This window comes from Globicephala melas, chromosome 1, assembly GCF_963455315.2.
Source record: "Globicephala melas chromosome 1, mGloMel1.2, whole genome shotgun sequence".
NCBI classification, from domain to species: Eukaryota; Metazoa; Chordata; class Mammalia; order Artiodactyla; family Delphinidae; genus Globicephala; species Globicephala melas.
Window position 1 is genome coordinate 185,658,133 of NC_083314.1, and position 12,992 is coordinate 185,671,124.

Below are 12,992 nucleotides of genomic sequence, written 5' to 3' on the forward strand. Positions count from 1 at the left end.
GTCTGGGTTTCCACTCCTGTCTGTGATCTTGAGTCTAAAAGGAGAGGAGAGGGTCCCTCTTACAATCAGAGGCTATGGGGGCCGCAGGGGACCGCGTGCCATCCTGGAGGGACCTATATGAACAAACGGGTGAATGAGAGCGAGAGAGGGGCAACACTGCAAAGATTTTGGTGCCTCGTATCCCATGTCACTAGAGACAAAGACAGTACAAGGGTGATCCTGCATCACAAAATAAATGTAAGAAAATCAAACGCTGACCATTCCCAGATGTTATATTAATGCTTTCTTTGGGATCTATTAAATTCTCTCCTAATTTCTTCTTCATATGTTTTGATACCGCTGCAGTACTAGGGTCTCAAGTCTGTCTGTTGAGTGGTTCAGCCCTGGGTCAGAGGCAGCCTCCGATCCCACCCTGCTTCATTTGTTGGATGTAGTGTTTTACATACAGCAATTTGGTAAAGGTGATCGAGCGTCTTGGTCAGATCCTCTTTGTCTTTTCCTTTTTTTTTTTTTTGGCCGCAACTTGCAACTAGCAGCTAGCGGGATTTTAGTTCCCAGACCAAGGATCGAACCTGTGGCCCCTGCTGTGAAAGTGGCCGGTCCTAACCACTGGACTGCCAGGGAATTCCCAAGGTCCTCTTTGGCTTACTGACTTTTCCCCCATCATCTGCTGAGAAAGGGGTATTGAAATATTCCAGCTATGGTGTGGAACTATTTCCCCCTTCAGTTCTGTCAATTTTGCTTTATGTGTTTAAGGGACCTATTATTGGGCACACACACATTTAAGGCTGTCATGTCGTCCTCATGAGTCAATTCTTTTATCTTTATGAAAGGTCTCTCTCTTTTATATTTTTGGCCTTAAAGACTATTTTACTGATATTAACATAGTCAGTCTTACCTTATTATGCTCCCATTGTATGGTATTTTTTTCCATCCATTCATTTTCAATCTACTTGTGTCATATTTAAACTATATCTTTTATAAATAACATATGGCTGGGTCTTGTCTTATTATTCACTCTGATAATCTCCTTTAATTGCAGTGTTCAGCCCATTAATATTTAACGTAATTATTGATGTGGTTAGATCAGGCCTACCGTTTTATTATTTGTTTTCTCTTTGCCCACATGTTTCTTGTTCTCTATCCCTCTTTCTTTATTTTTTGTATTTGTTGAATATTTTATAGAATTCCATTTTAATTTACCTGCTGAACATTCAGATACACCTCTTTGCATTATATCTTAGAAGTTGCTCTAGGTTTCACAATACACATCCTTACTTTTCACAGTTTAGTAAAGTTAATATTGTACCACTTTATGTAAAAAGATAGAAATCTTGCACCCAATTGGATCCGTACCCCTCTCCCACCATATTTTAAACTATAGTTGTCATAAGTTTTACATCTACTTATACTGTATGTCTCATAAGACAATGTTATAAATTTTCCTTCTAACAGTGTTTCAAATAAATTAAGAGGAGAAATAGTCTTTTGTATTTACACATATATTTCCCTTCAGCCTGAAAAACTTCATTGATCATCTCTTGCAATGCAGGTCTAGTGGAAACAAATCCTCTCAGTTTTCCTTCTTCTAGGTATATATTTATTTTGCCTTGATTCTTGAAGGACATTTTTGTGAACATAGAACTCTTAGTTGACAAGTGGCTTTTCTTTCAGCACGTAAAGGTGTTCTAGATTCTGGTCCCTATAATTCCTATGAGGGTCCTGTGGTTATGCAAATTGTCGTTCCCTTGTAAGTAATGTTTAATTTTTCTCTAGGTGGATTTCAAGATTTTTATTTTTATCTTTGGCTTCAATGTGACTCTGGTGTGTCTAGGCATGATTTTGTGTGTGCGTGTTCATTGTTTTGGATTTTGTTAACCTCTTAAATCTACAAATATATGTTTTCTACCAAACTGAAAAGTTTTCAGTCATTATTTCTTTAAACAATTTTTTCAGTCCCTTTCTCTCTTCTTCTTTGGAGACTCCAATTACCCATATCTTAGCTCTTTTAACATTGCCCCACAAGTCCCTAAGGTTCTCACTTTTCAAAATCTTTTTTCTTCTTCTTCAGACTGGGTAATTTCTAATGACCTGTCTTCAACTTCACTTCCTCTTACCTCTCTCATCTTGAGTCTGCTATTAAACGCCAGGATTTTTAAATCCCAGTGATTTAAAAGGTTTTTTTTCAAATATATATTTTTCAGTTCTAAAGTTTCCATTTGTTTTTTTCAATATTTTCTATTTATAAGCTGAGGTCTCCTATTGCCTCATTCATTAGGAGAGTACTTGCCTAACCAAGCATAATTATAACAGCTGCTTTAAGTCTTTGTCTGACAATTCCAATGTCAGCGTCATCTTGAGGTTGCCCTCTGTTAATTTCTTCCCTTCAGAGTGGGTCACATTTTCCTGGTAGAGTAATTTTAGATTGTATCCCAGACGTTGTGAATGTTATGCTGTGGAGACTCTGAGTTCTGTTATATTCCTCTGAAGAGTGTTGATGGTTTCATTTTAGCGGTGACTCACATGACTAAACTAAGACTGCAAGTCTGTCTTACCTGCAGTGGACAGCAGCTCCAACCTCAGTGCAGATTGTTCTGTCTGTCCCAGGCAGGTGTAGTTTGAAGGGCAGCTAGAGGCTTGGGCAGTGTTTATACACAGGGTTTGAGGGTGCCCTCATCTGGCTCTCCTTCCTGGCATTCCTCTTTTGCTGTCCAATGGCCGTGCTTTCCCTGGCTCTTTCCCCTGGTTACTTCAGCCAGAGGGACCACAGAGGGGGACCTTCCTGTCAGACATTTCATCACCCCACCCTACACTGCAGCTGTGCTTCTCCTCAGAGAAAAGCAACCAAAAGGCGAACTCACCCATGCCAGTCGCTTCCTCCACATTTTTACCCCCCTCCAAAATATTTCTGTTTTTATCCTCAGGCATGCTCAGTAGTTATATTTTGCATTTTTTACTCTAGTTTGTAGCTGTTTTCTGTGGGAGGCATAGGAGGGTCCCTCTTACAGGAGCTCCTTCCCCCATTCTGAAACAGAGCCCCCTGGGTCCGTTTGGGACATCTCTCCAGGATCTCATAAATGGACCTCCAGCAAACCTACTGAAGAATAAGTCATGGTGCCCAACAGCAGGGAGGACCTTGTGGAAAGGCCCTCACCTGGTGTGCCCGCCTATGGGCCAGCATGAGCAGGTGCTATGGACTGAATGTGTCCCCCTAAAATTCATATGTCAAGGTCCTAATCCCCAATATGGTGGTATTGGGGGGAAGGGCCTTTGGGAGGTGATTAGGGTTAGATGAGATCATGAAGTGTGGGGCCCATGATGGCATTAGCGCCCTCAGAAGGAAAGGATGAGAGATCTCTTTCCGGCATACATGCTGAGGAAAGGCCACGTGAGGACACAGCGAGAAGGTGGCGTCTTTGAGCCAGAACCCAACCAAGCTGGCATCCTCATCTCAGACTTCCAGCCTCCAGAACTGTGAGGAATAAATGTCTACTGATGAAGCTGCCCAGCCAGTGGTATTTTATTATATCAGCCCGAGCAGACTAAGACAAGAGGGATCCTGGGAAAGTCACCAGAATGGCCAGAGCTGCTGAGATGGGAGACGCAAGGGCTCCTGGCAGGAGGGAGAGCCTGTGGGTGTGATAGGGGGGTACCTCCATTTGAACCCAAGCAAAATGCAGGTAAATGTTTAACACAACATAGATGGTGGTGGAGACTCAGGTGTGTAGGAAGGAACTTTGTCCATCCACTCAACATTACTGCCTATCAGGTGATCACCAAGCAAACAGTGCACTAGGCCATGAATAGGACCCAAGCACCCAACCCGCCATCCCAAGCTCACAGGGCTGTGGGGACCCAGGCAGAAATGGTTCATTGGATACAGTGTGGGAAGGACTAGCTGAGCTTGGTCTGAATACTGCTTTTCAAAACCTTAAAGGAGAAATTGCTTCCTCAAGGAAATGAGCGGCATCAAAGCATCTTCTCTTTATTTTCTTTTTTGGACCAAATACTAGCTAAAAGATAACATTGGTGGCCAATTCTGAGTGGAGACAGATTTTTAATGTGACATATGGGAAATAGAGTGTGTTGCCTTCATAGATGTAACAAATCACCTGCAAGAGATTTCTTTTTCTGGGAAATAAAATCCCATGGGAAGAATTTTTTAAATATTGAATGCTGAAAACTACTTCACAGTATAATCCTGAGAGATATCAAATGAGTGGGCAGCTGCAGGGAGCCATGCAGAATATACTTGTTTTCCTTCTTCCCCTGTTGACAGGTGTTGGCTTCGAGGGGCATGGTGACCTAGCAGCTAGGCTACCTTCATCAGCAAGTACCCATTTACCTTTGAAGAAAAAGAGTCTGTGTGGGGCAGACATTGTAAACATGCTGAGCCCTTAGGTAAGTATGTCTCAGGGGTTCTGGTGACTCAGGCTGTTTGCGATTGAAATTGATGAGGAAGCATTTATCTTTCCTTCACACCTAGGATTCCTAGGTTAATTCTTAATTGTACTTTATAGACATTAACTCATATATTTCTCAACGATGTAGGTACGAGTATGATCCCATTTTACAGATGAAGACACTGAAGAAGAGAGAGTTTACAGAACCCGCCCAATGTCACACAGCGAGTCAGGGGCAGAGCTGGGACCCACACCCTGGTCACCTGACTGTGGGGTCCATATTCTGAACAGCCCTGCCTACATTGCCCTTCGTCCAATTGGGTGGCTTCTGGACAGGATGTCCAAGAGTTACCCGTGTGATGCACCACATTCTGGCTTCTGCTGTTGTTGGATTTTGTTATTGCTTTTTATATCATTAAGCATTTAATTTACTAAGATCATGCTTTCATTAACATGGTTTATAATATTTAAAAATATAATACTATGAGCTACCCTATAGGAGCTACGCTCCTATAGGAGCGTAGACTTTTAAAAAATTTTTATTGAAGTATGGTTGATTTACAGTGTTGTGTTAATTTCTGCTGTACAGCAAAACGACTCAGTTATACATATATATTCTTTTCCATATTCTTTTCCACTATGGTTTGTCACAGGATATTGAATATACTTCCCTGTGCTATACAGTAGGAACTTGTTATTTATCCCTCATATATATACCAGGTTCTGTTTTGATTGGGTCCAAGGCAGTACAGCAAGGCAGTTAGAATGCAGCTCCGGAGCCTGACTGCTTGAGTTCACATCCCAGCTCCAATGTTATTAGTAGCTGCATGCCCTTGGGCAAGTCACTTCCCCTCCCTGGGCCAATTTGCTCATCTCTAAAATGGAGATAAAAATTATACCTATCTCGGGGCTTCCCTGGTGGCGCAGTGGTTGAGAGTCCGCCTGCCGATGCAGGGGACACGCGTTCGTGCCCCGGTCCGGGAAGATCCCACATGCCGCGGAGCGGCTGGGCCCGTGAGCCATGGTCGCTGAGCCTGCACATCCGGAGCCTGTGCTCAGCAGTGGGAGAGGCCACAGCAGTGAGAGGCCTGCAAACTGCAAAAAAAAAAAAAAAAAAATTTTACCTATCTCATAGAGTTGTGAGGATTTATTTAGGAAATATATGTAAAGAGTTAGCATAGTGCATGGCATATAGTCAGTAAAGATTAGCTATTGTTATTTATGATCATTATTTTCATCATGCTCACCACCACCATCACCACCATCACCGTCACCGTCACCATCACCATCATCACCATCACCATCACCATCACCATCATCACCATCATCACCATCATCATCACCACCATCACCATCATCCTCACCACCATCACCATCACCGTCACCGTCACCATCACCACCATCACCATCACCATCATCACCATCATCACCGTCACCACCACCATCACCATCACCGTCACCGTCACCATCACCATCATCACCATCACCATCACCATCACCATCATCACCATCATCATCATCTTTTTGTCTGTCTTAGAGGGATTTGGATTGCCTAAGTAATTAAGAATATGAACAAAAGTGGTGATTAATCATGCTGACCTATGTAATAATAGTCATTAATGCAGCCTTCATCGAGATCATTGTTAGCAATTTGGATACCAAGGAGGTCATAAAGCAAATTAGTTTTACATTTGCCTCTCTATCTCTTTGGCACCTTTGGTTTTTTCATTTATTCTCACTTATTGAATGTCTTCCAAGTGCCAGGCACTGTCCTAGACACTGTGGAATCATTGAGATAGACCAAGTTATGCTGTGACAGTCAGCAAACTCCCATCTCAGGGGCTGAACATACAAACTTTTTTTTCTTACTTGTGCTAGCTGTCCGATGTAGGGCCTTGCAGGCACACCACTGATTGTGTTAAAGAAAAATTACTCCTACACTTGTTAAAACAATAAGGAAGACTTTATTCAAGACTATTGCAGTAAGAGAGAGAGATTGAGTTCAACCCCCGATACGGCAAAGACAGCAGGGGATTTATAACCAATGGCAGAGTGAGGAGGTCAGTGGATGGAAAATTCCTAGGAGGAGACATCAAGAGTAGGGGGATTCTAGGACTTCCCTGGCGGTCCAGTGGTTAAAACTTCGCCTTCCAGTGCAGGGGGTGCAGGTTAGACCCCTGGTCGGGGAGCTAAGATGCCACATGCCTCGTGGCCAAAAATCCAAAACATAAAACAGAAGCGATATTGTAACAAATTCAATAAAGACTTAAAAAAAAAAAAAAACAGTAGGGGGATTCTTACTAAACTGGCCTAACAGGACTCTTGCTAAAGGCAGGCTATGGACTCAAATACGAGGGCTCAGACGGGAAAGGTCAGGGAAAGCAGAATTTGGTCAGATGCCAAGGGTCAGGGGATTCTGGCTAAACTGAACTTAGCAGGATTCTTGCTAAAACTGGTCTCAAAAAGGATGGACATGAGAGGCCAAGGTGGAGCCTAGTCGAGAAGAGGGCTCGGAGGAGCCTGTTTGTTCCAGGAGAGTCTCTGTGCATTGCAGTTAGTCAGGGACCCAGGATGCTGGAGGCTCTGCCTCTGTCACTGGCATCTGGATCACAGACGCAGGAACGAGGGACTCTGAGGTCTCATGTCGGCGAGCAACGTTTTGGCCTGGAAGTGATGCCTCTTCCTGAGGCTCACATCTTACAGACCGAGGCCGGTCAGCTGGCCATGCCTGATCACAAAACGGGTGGGGAAATGCAGACCTACTGTTCTGGGCTGAGTTGTGTCCCACCCAGAAAGATATGTTAAAAGTCTTTAACCCTCAGGACCTCAGAAAGTGACCTGATTTGGAGATGGGGTCTTTGCAGAGGTGGTCATGTTAAAATGAGGTCATTAGGGTGGGCCCTAGCCCCATGGGATTGGTGTCCTTATAAAAAAGGGAATTTAGACACAGATGCAGAGGGAAGAGGCCACGTGAAGATGAAGGGTTGGAGTGATGTGACCACAGGGAACACTAACTATTGGCAGCAGAACTAGGGAGAAGCAAGGGAGGACCCTCTGGCTTCAGAGGGAGCACAACCCTACCTTGATTTTCGACTTCTGGCCTCTGGAACTGTGAGGGAATAAATTCCTGTTGTTTAAGCCCCCCAGTCTGTAGTACTTTATTATGGTGGCCCCAGGAAACAAATGAAGATTGGCCATCTTGGGGAACCAGATACCGTGGACCCAGCAGGGCGTGAACAGAGCTGTGATGGGGGTGGGCCTGAGAGTCCACACTCACCCCTAAGAGGGGCCTCCCACCGTCTTGGGGGTGAGCGGGGCAAGGAGGTTCCTGAAGAGCTTCCTGTAGGAGGCACGCGGAAGGAGAGTCCTGAAGGATGGGAGGGCTTAGGCCAGGTGAATAGGGGGCAAGTGAGCTTTTCAGGCAGATGAGCATAACGGCCCCTCCCTGGCTCTCTGCTTGAGAGTTGCTTGGGGAGCTGATTCCCATTCACCAGGTCCGGGTGCTTCCTGTTCTCCAAGCAGTTTTTCACTTCCCACCACTGCTGGATTATCTTCTTCTCTGCTCTGTGTCTTCTGGCTTTCTCTCTGCCCCGGACTCTACACGGAGGTGGCATAAACTGTCACGCTCCTGAGGTGGCCACATGAAGCCTAGGTTTCACCACTGGCAGCGGTCCATGCCTCTTGTAACTGTTCAGACTCTCTTAAGAAGGGCTCCCTGCCTCTCTTCTGGTGCCTCCAGAAATGTAATTCATCCCTGCTGCGTGGCCTGTATCGTAAGTCAGTGTATCCTAGACGTGGCCTTCACATTTACTGAGAATCCATGGAGACATTTTCACATGATGCAGTAATAAGCAATTTCATTTTTACAGATTCACACCAAAAATCCACCGATAAAATGTGCGAGATCAGCAAAGTGCTTAACACACCATATTTCCCCTAATCTCTGCGAGCCCTCAGCAAGTTTCCTGTCATCCTTCCTCTCCCATGACAACAAAGTATATCTCCCGTGTGCCAGGCTCAGCGCTCCCAGCGGAGATACGAAGAAAAACCAGACCCACTCGGTCCTTTCTCTCTGCAACCCAGAGGTCATAGGAAAAGATGGACAGCAGGATTGGCTCTTTGTTAATGTAGAGCTCAAATAGAATCCTAATCACTTTGGGAGGGACGAAAATGTGCAGAAGATATTTGCATGCCTGTGTCATGGCAGCTTTACTCACGACAGCCAAAAGGTAGAAGCAACCCAAGTGTCCACTGACAAACGAATGAATAAGCAAAATGTGGTCCATCCATACGATGGAATATTGTTCAGCCTTAAAAAGAAGGAAGTTCTGACACCTGCTACAACATAGATGAACTATGAAGACATGACGCTGAGTGAAGTGAGTCAGTCACAGAAGGATGAATACTGCATGATTGCACTTATAGGAGGTCCCTAGTGTCGTCAAACTCATAGAGGCAGAAAGCAGAAGGGTTGAGAAGAGTGTCCCCCGCAGAGCAAGCAGTTCATCAGCTGAGGGTGAAAGCGAGGTTGGCTTATTCAAGAGCAACAGAGGCCAGATCCTTGAGGCCTGCGCTTCTCATGGTAGAGGACCATTAAGAAGGTGTCAGAGCTCTAGGATGGAGCCAGAATCCCCAGTGGCGGGTATTACTGTACTGGTTTCCTGGGGCTGCCGCATCACAGCACCACAGACTGGGCTTACACAGCAGAGAGTTATTCTCTCTCAGTTCTGGAGACCAGAAGTCCACGATCAAGATGTCGGTAGGGCTGGTTCCTTCTGAGGCTGTGGAGGGGACGCTTCCAGGCCTCTCTCCTAGCCTCTCGTGGTTTGTTGGTGATTCTTGGCCTTCCTTGGCCCTCCTTGGCTTCTTAGAAGCATCATCCCCATCTCTGCTTCCCCTTCACACGGCATTTCCCAGTGTGCGTGTCTGTGTCCAAATTTCCCCCTTTTCTAAGGACACCAGTCTTGTTGGACTAGAGACCCACCCTACTCCAGTGTAACTTCATCTTAACTCAACCATTTACATCTGCAACGACCCTATTTCCTAATAAGATCACATTCACAGGTCCTGGGGGTTAGGACTTCAACATGTGAATTTTTTAGAAGAAAGGATTCAACCCATAACAACTACACCCTGTCAGCAATATTCAGTGCAAGATGCTCTCCAGACCTCATTACCCAGCCTCAGGGCACTTAAAGCATGCCTGGCATGTAGGAGTCTTTGGTCGAATGAATGAGTATCATTTCTGGCTTTTAAGACTTTCTGATGAAAAATGCAGTTAAAAACTGAGAACATTCCAGCTTATTTTCAAACTTTAATTCAGTAAATACTTAAGGTCAGCCAGTTAAAAAAACACCAGGCTTGTTTTAGATCTAGGGACAGTGGGGTGAAAACGAGATCTCTGCCCCCTTGGAGATTAGCCCCTGACCCGAGATATTTTGTCTTCACCTTTATTTTTACTCAGCTGTGACCCATGAATGCATCCTGCATTCAAAATCTAGAAATAGGACCTGATCACCAAAGGGCAGCTGCTTATCCAATATCACTTGCTTTCTGTAAACAGAGCCCTGGTTTTATGCCTGGCCCGGATTAACCCAGCTAAGGCATTTCCCAGCCATGCAGAAGGAGTCATTGGCTTCCCAGAAAGCTCTTTAAATAGAGAGGGGCTGCTTGTGTTCAAGTTGTGATCAGATATTCATTCCTTTTTAGGGCTGGATAATATCCCATTGTATGGATGGACCACATTTTGTTTATCCAAATGGCGTCCATCAGTGGGCACTTGGGTTGATTCCACATCTTGGTTCTTGTGAATAACGCTGCCATGAACATGCATTTGCAAGTATCTCTTCCAGACTCCCAATCATTTTTGGTCTTTGTGTCGTTCGGGGGTTAGTATAGAAAGCAGATATCCTAAGCATCAGGAGACTTAGTATAAAGAACAATCATTGGAAGGATTAGTGACTGCTGCTCTGGGTGGAGTGACCTCAGAACTCACCTCCGCCGCATCCAGGAAGGCAAAGAAGCAGGAAGCTGCCCATGATCTGGGGTCAGGACACCTGGTTGGGAAGGCTCTGCCACCATAGTCACCTTGATGACAAACTGGCAACAGGATGCTGGGATGCTCTGGAAGTGACTCCTTTCTCCCCAGAGTTGTCTCTGTACTTTCGTCAAAAATTCATCTCTCTTCTGGTCCTTTGACCCATTTGCCTATTCCTTCCCCAACACCACAGTATCTTGATTACTACAGCTGTCCAGTAAGTTGGAGTGAAATGAGGTAGCCTGAGCCCTCCAACTTGTTCACTTTCAACGTTGTTTTGCTTATTCTAGATCCTTTCCCATTCCATGTAAATTTTAGAATCACCTTGCTGGTTTCTACAGCAAAAATCCTGTTAGCATTTTGATTGGAATTGCCTCAAATTTGTAGATCAGTCTGGGGAGAGTTGACATCTTCATGATAGTGGGTCATGACCTATCTCTGCATTTATCTAGGTCGTCTTTGATTACTTTCATCACTGTTGTGTACTTTTCAGTGTTCAGGTCTTATGCGTGTTTTGTTAGAATTTTTGGTGCTGTTGCAGATGGTACTTTTTTATTTTCCATTTTCAGTTTTTCATTGCTAGTATATAGAAGTACAATTGATTTTTGTATAACTGACCTTGAATTCTGTGATCTTACTAAACTCACTTGTTTCCCTTCCTTTGTTGTGGATTCTCTGTGATTTTCTGTGTTGACAACTGTGTTGTTTGTGAATAGAGACAGTTTCCTCCTTTCTAGCCAGTGTGCTTCTCTTTCTTGCCTAATTGCACTAGCAAGGACCTGCCATGTGATGTAGGATAGGAGTGATGAGAGCCTCCTTTTGTGCCCAGCCTTAGGGCTGAAGCATTCTGCCTTTCACCATGGGTACGGTGCCAGCTGTAAGCTCTATCAGGTTGAGATCATTGCCTTCTGTTCCCACTCTGCTGAGAGTTTTCATCGGGACTGGAGGCTGAATTTTGTCAAGTGCATTTTCTGCACCAGTTGAGATCATGGATGATTGATCTAATGTCGAACCAGCCTTGCATTCCTGGGATAAGCCCACTGGATCCTGCTGTATTACCCTTTTTTATACATTTTTGGATTCCATTTGCTAAATTTTTAAAGAATTTTTGTCTGCATTCATGAGAGGTATTCCTCTATAGTTGTTTTTGTTGTTGTTGTTGTTTGGTAATATCTTTAACTGGTTTTGGTTTCAGGGTAATGCTTGCCCCATGGAATGAGTTGGGTGTGTTCCCCTCTTCACTTTTTCTGGAAGTGTTTGTGTAGAATAGGCACTCATTTCTCTTTAACGTGAAAAGCATTCTCAGCGCCCCAGGCTGTCCAAAACAGAGACCAGCTCTGGTTTGCCAACCCTTGTCTCTTAAGATAGAAGCAAGGTCACTGTAACTTCCTAAGCTGAAGATTTCCGTATTCTACAAAAGGAGCTGAGTTAAGGCTCTGAAGTCATAAACTTTTATTCAGGAACTACAGACTGACAGTTGCTTGTGGAAAAGAAGTTTTAGGAACGTTTCAGGGATCCTTGCTTAAGGCCACAGATAATGCTTCTCCCAGAAGTGTCCCCACCCCTGGGACTGACTTCCTGGCCCATTCTGGGGACAGGAATGTTCACCTACAAAATGGGCCTCTGTGCATCTCATGCTGGGTGCTTCTCTTTGAGGCCTGGCATTGTCCTCAGAGGTTCATCATTCGGCATTTGCACTTTGGTGATCTCAGAAAATGAGACCACATTTGGTCATCCATAGGGGCCACAGATTCAAGCCACTCTGCAGGGTCCCACCCTGGCTCGGTCCCGAGAGTCGTGTGACCCTGGGTGCCTTTCTCACCCTCGGCCGCATTACAGAAAAGGAAGCTGGTCCCTGTGTCAGCAGCGCCCCCTTAACAGTAAGTGCTCAGGCACGAATGTTAGTTCCTGTCATTGCTCTGGGTGACCACTTCGTAGCCAATAATGACATAATCTTAGTGTCCAGGCTGTCGAGTCCGTCAACATGCTGGCATCAGACATAGACTTTGGGCTTCCCTGGTGGCGCAGTGGTTGAGAGTCCGCCTGCCGATGCAGGGGACACGGGTTCGTGCCCTGGTCCGGGAGGATCCCACATGCCGCGGAGCAGCTGGGCCCGTGAGCCATGGCCGCTGAGCCTGCGCGTCCGGAGCCTGTGCTCCGCAACGGGAGAGGCCACAGCAGTGAGGGCCCGCGTACCACAGGAAAAAAAAAAAAAAAGACATAGACTTTCATTGTCTTGGGATTCTGTTGTAAGTGGTGCCCTTGGCCCCAGGGAAGCACCTGCAGCAGTTTGAATGGAGAAAAGCAGCAGGGAGTCGGAGGCCTCAGTCAGGAGTTCGTCCATTGAAATCCCCTGTGGACGCTGGCAGAATGACAGCCACTCTGCAGGGGCAGAGCATCTGCACATCAGAGAGATGTTTATTTGGATTTAGTTGGTTTTGTAATATTACGTTTAGTTTATAGAATAGTTTTAATTTAATTATATAAGAGGAATTAGTGGGGTTTCCTTGGTGGTGCAATGGTTGAGAATCCGCCTGTCAACTCAGGGGACA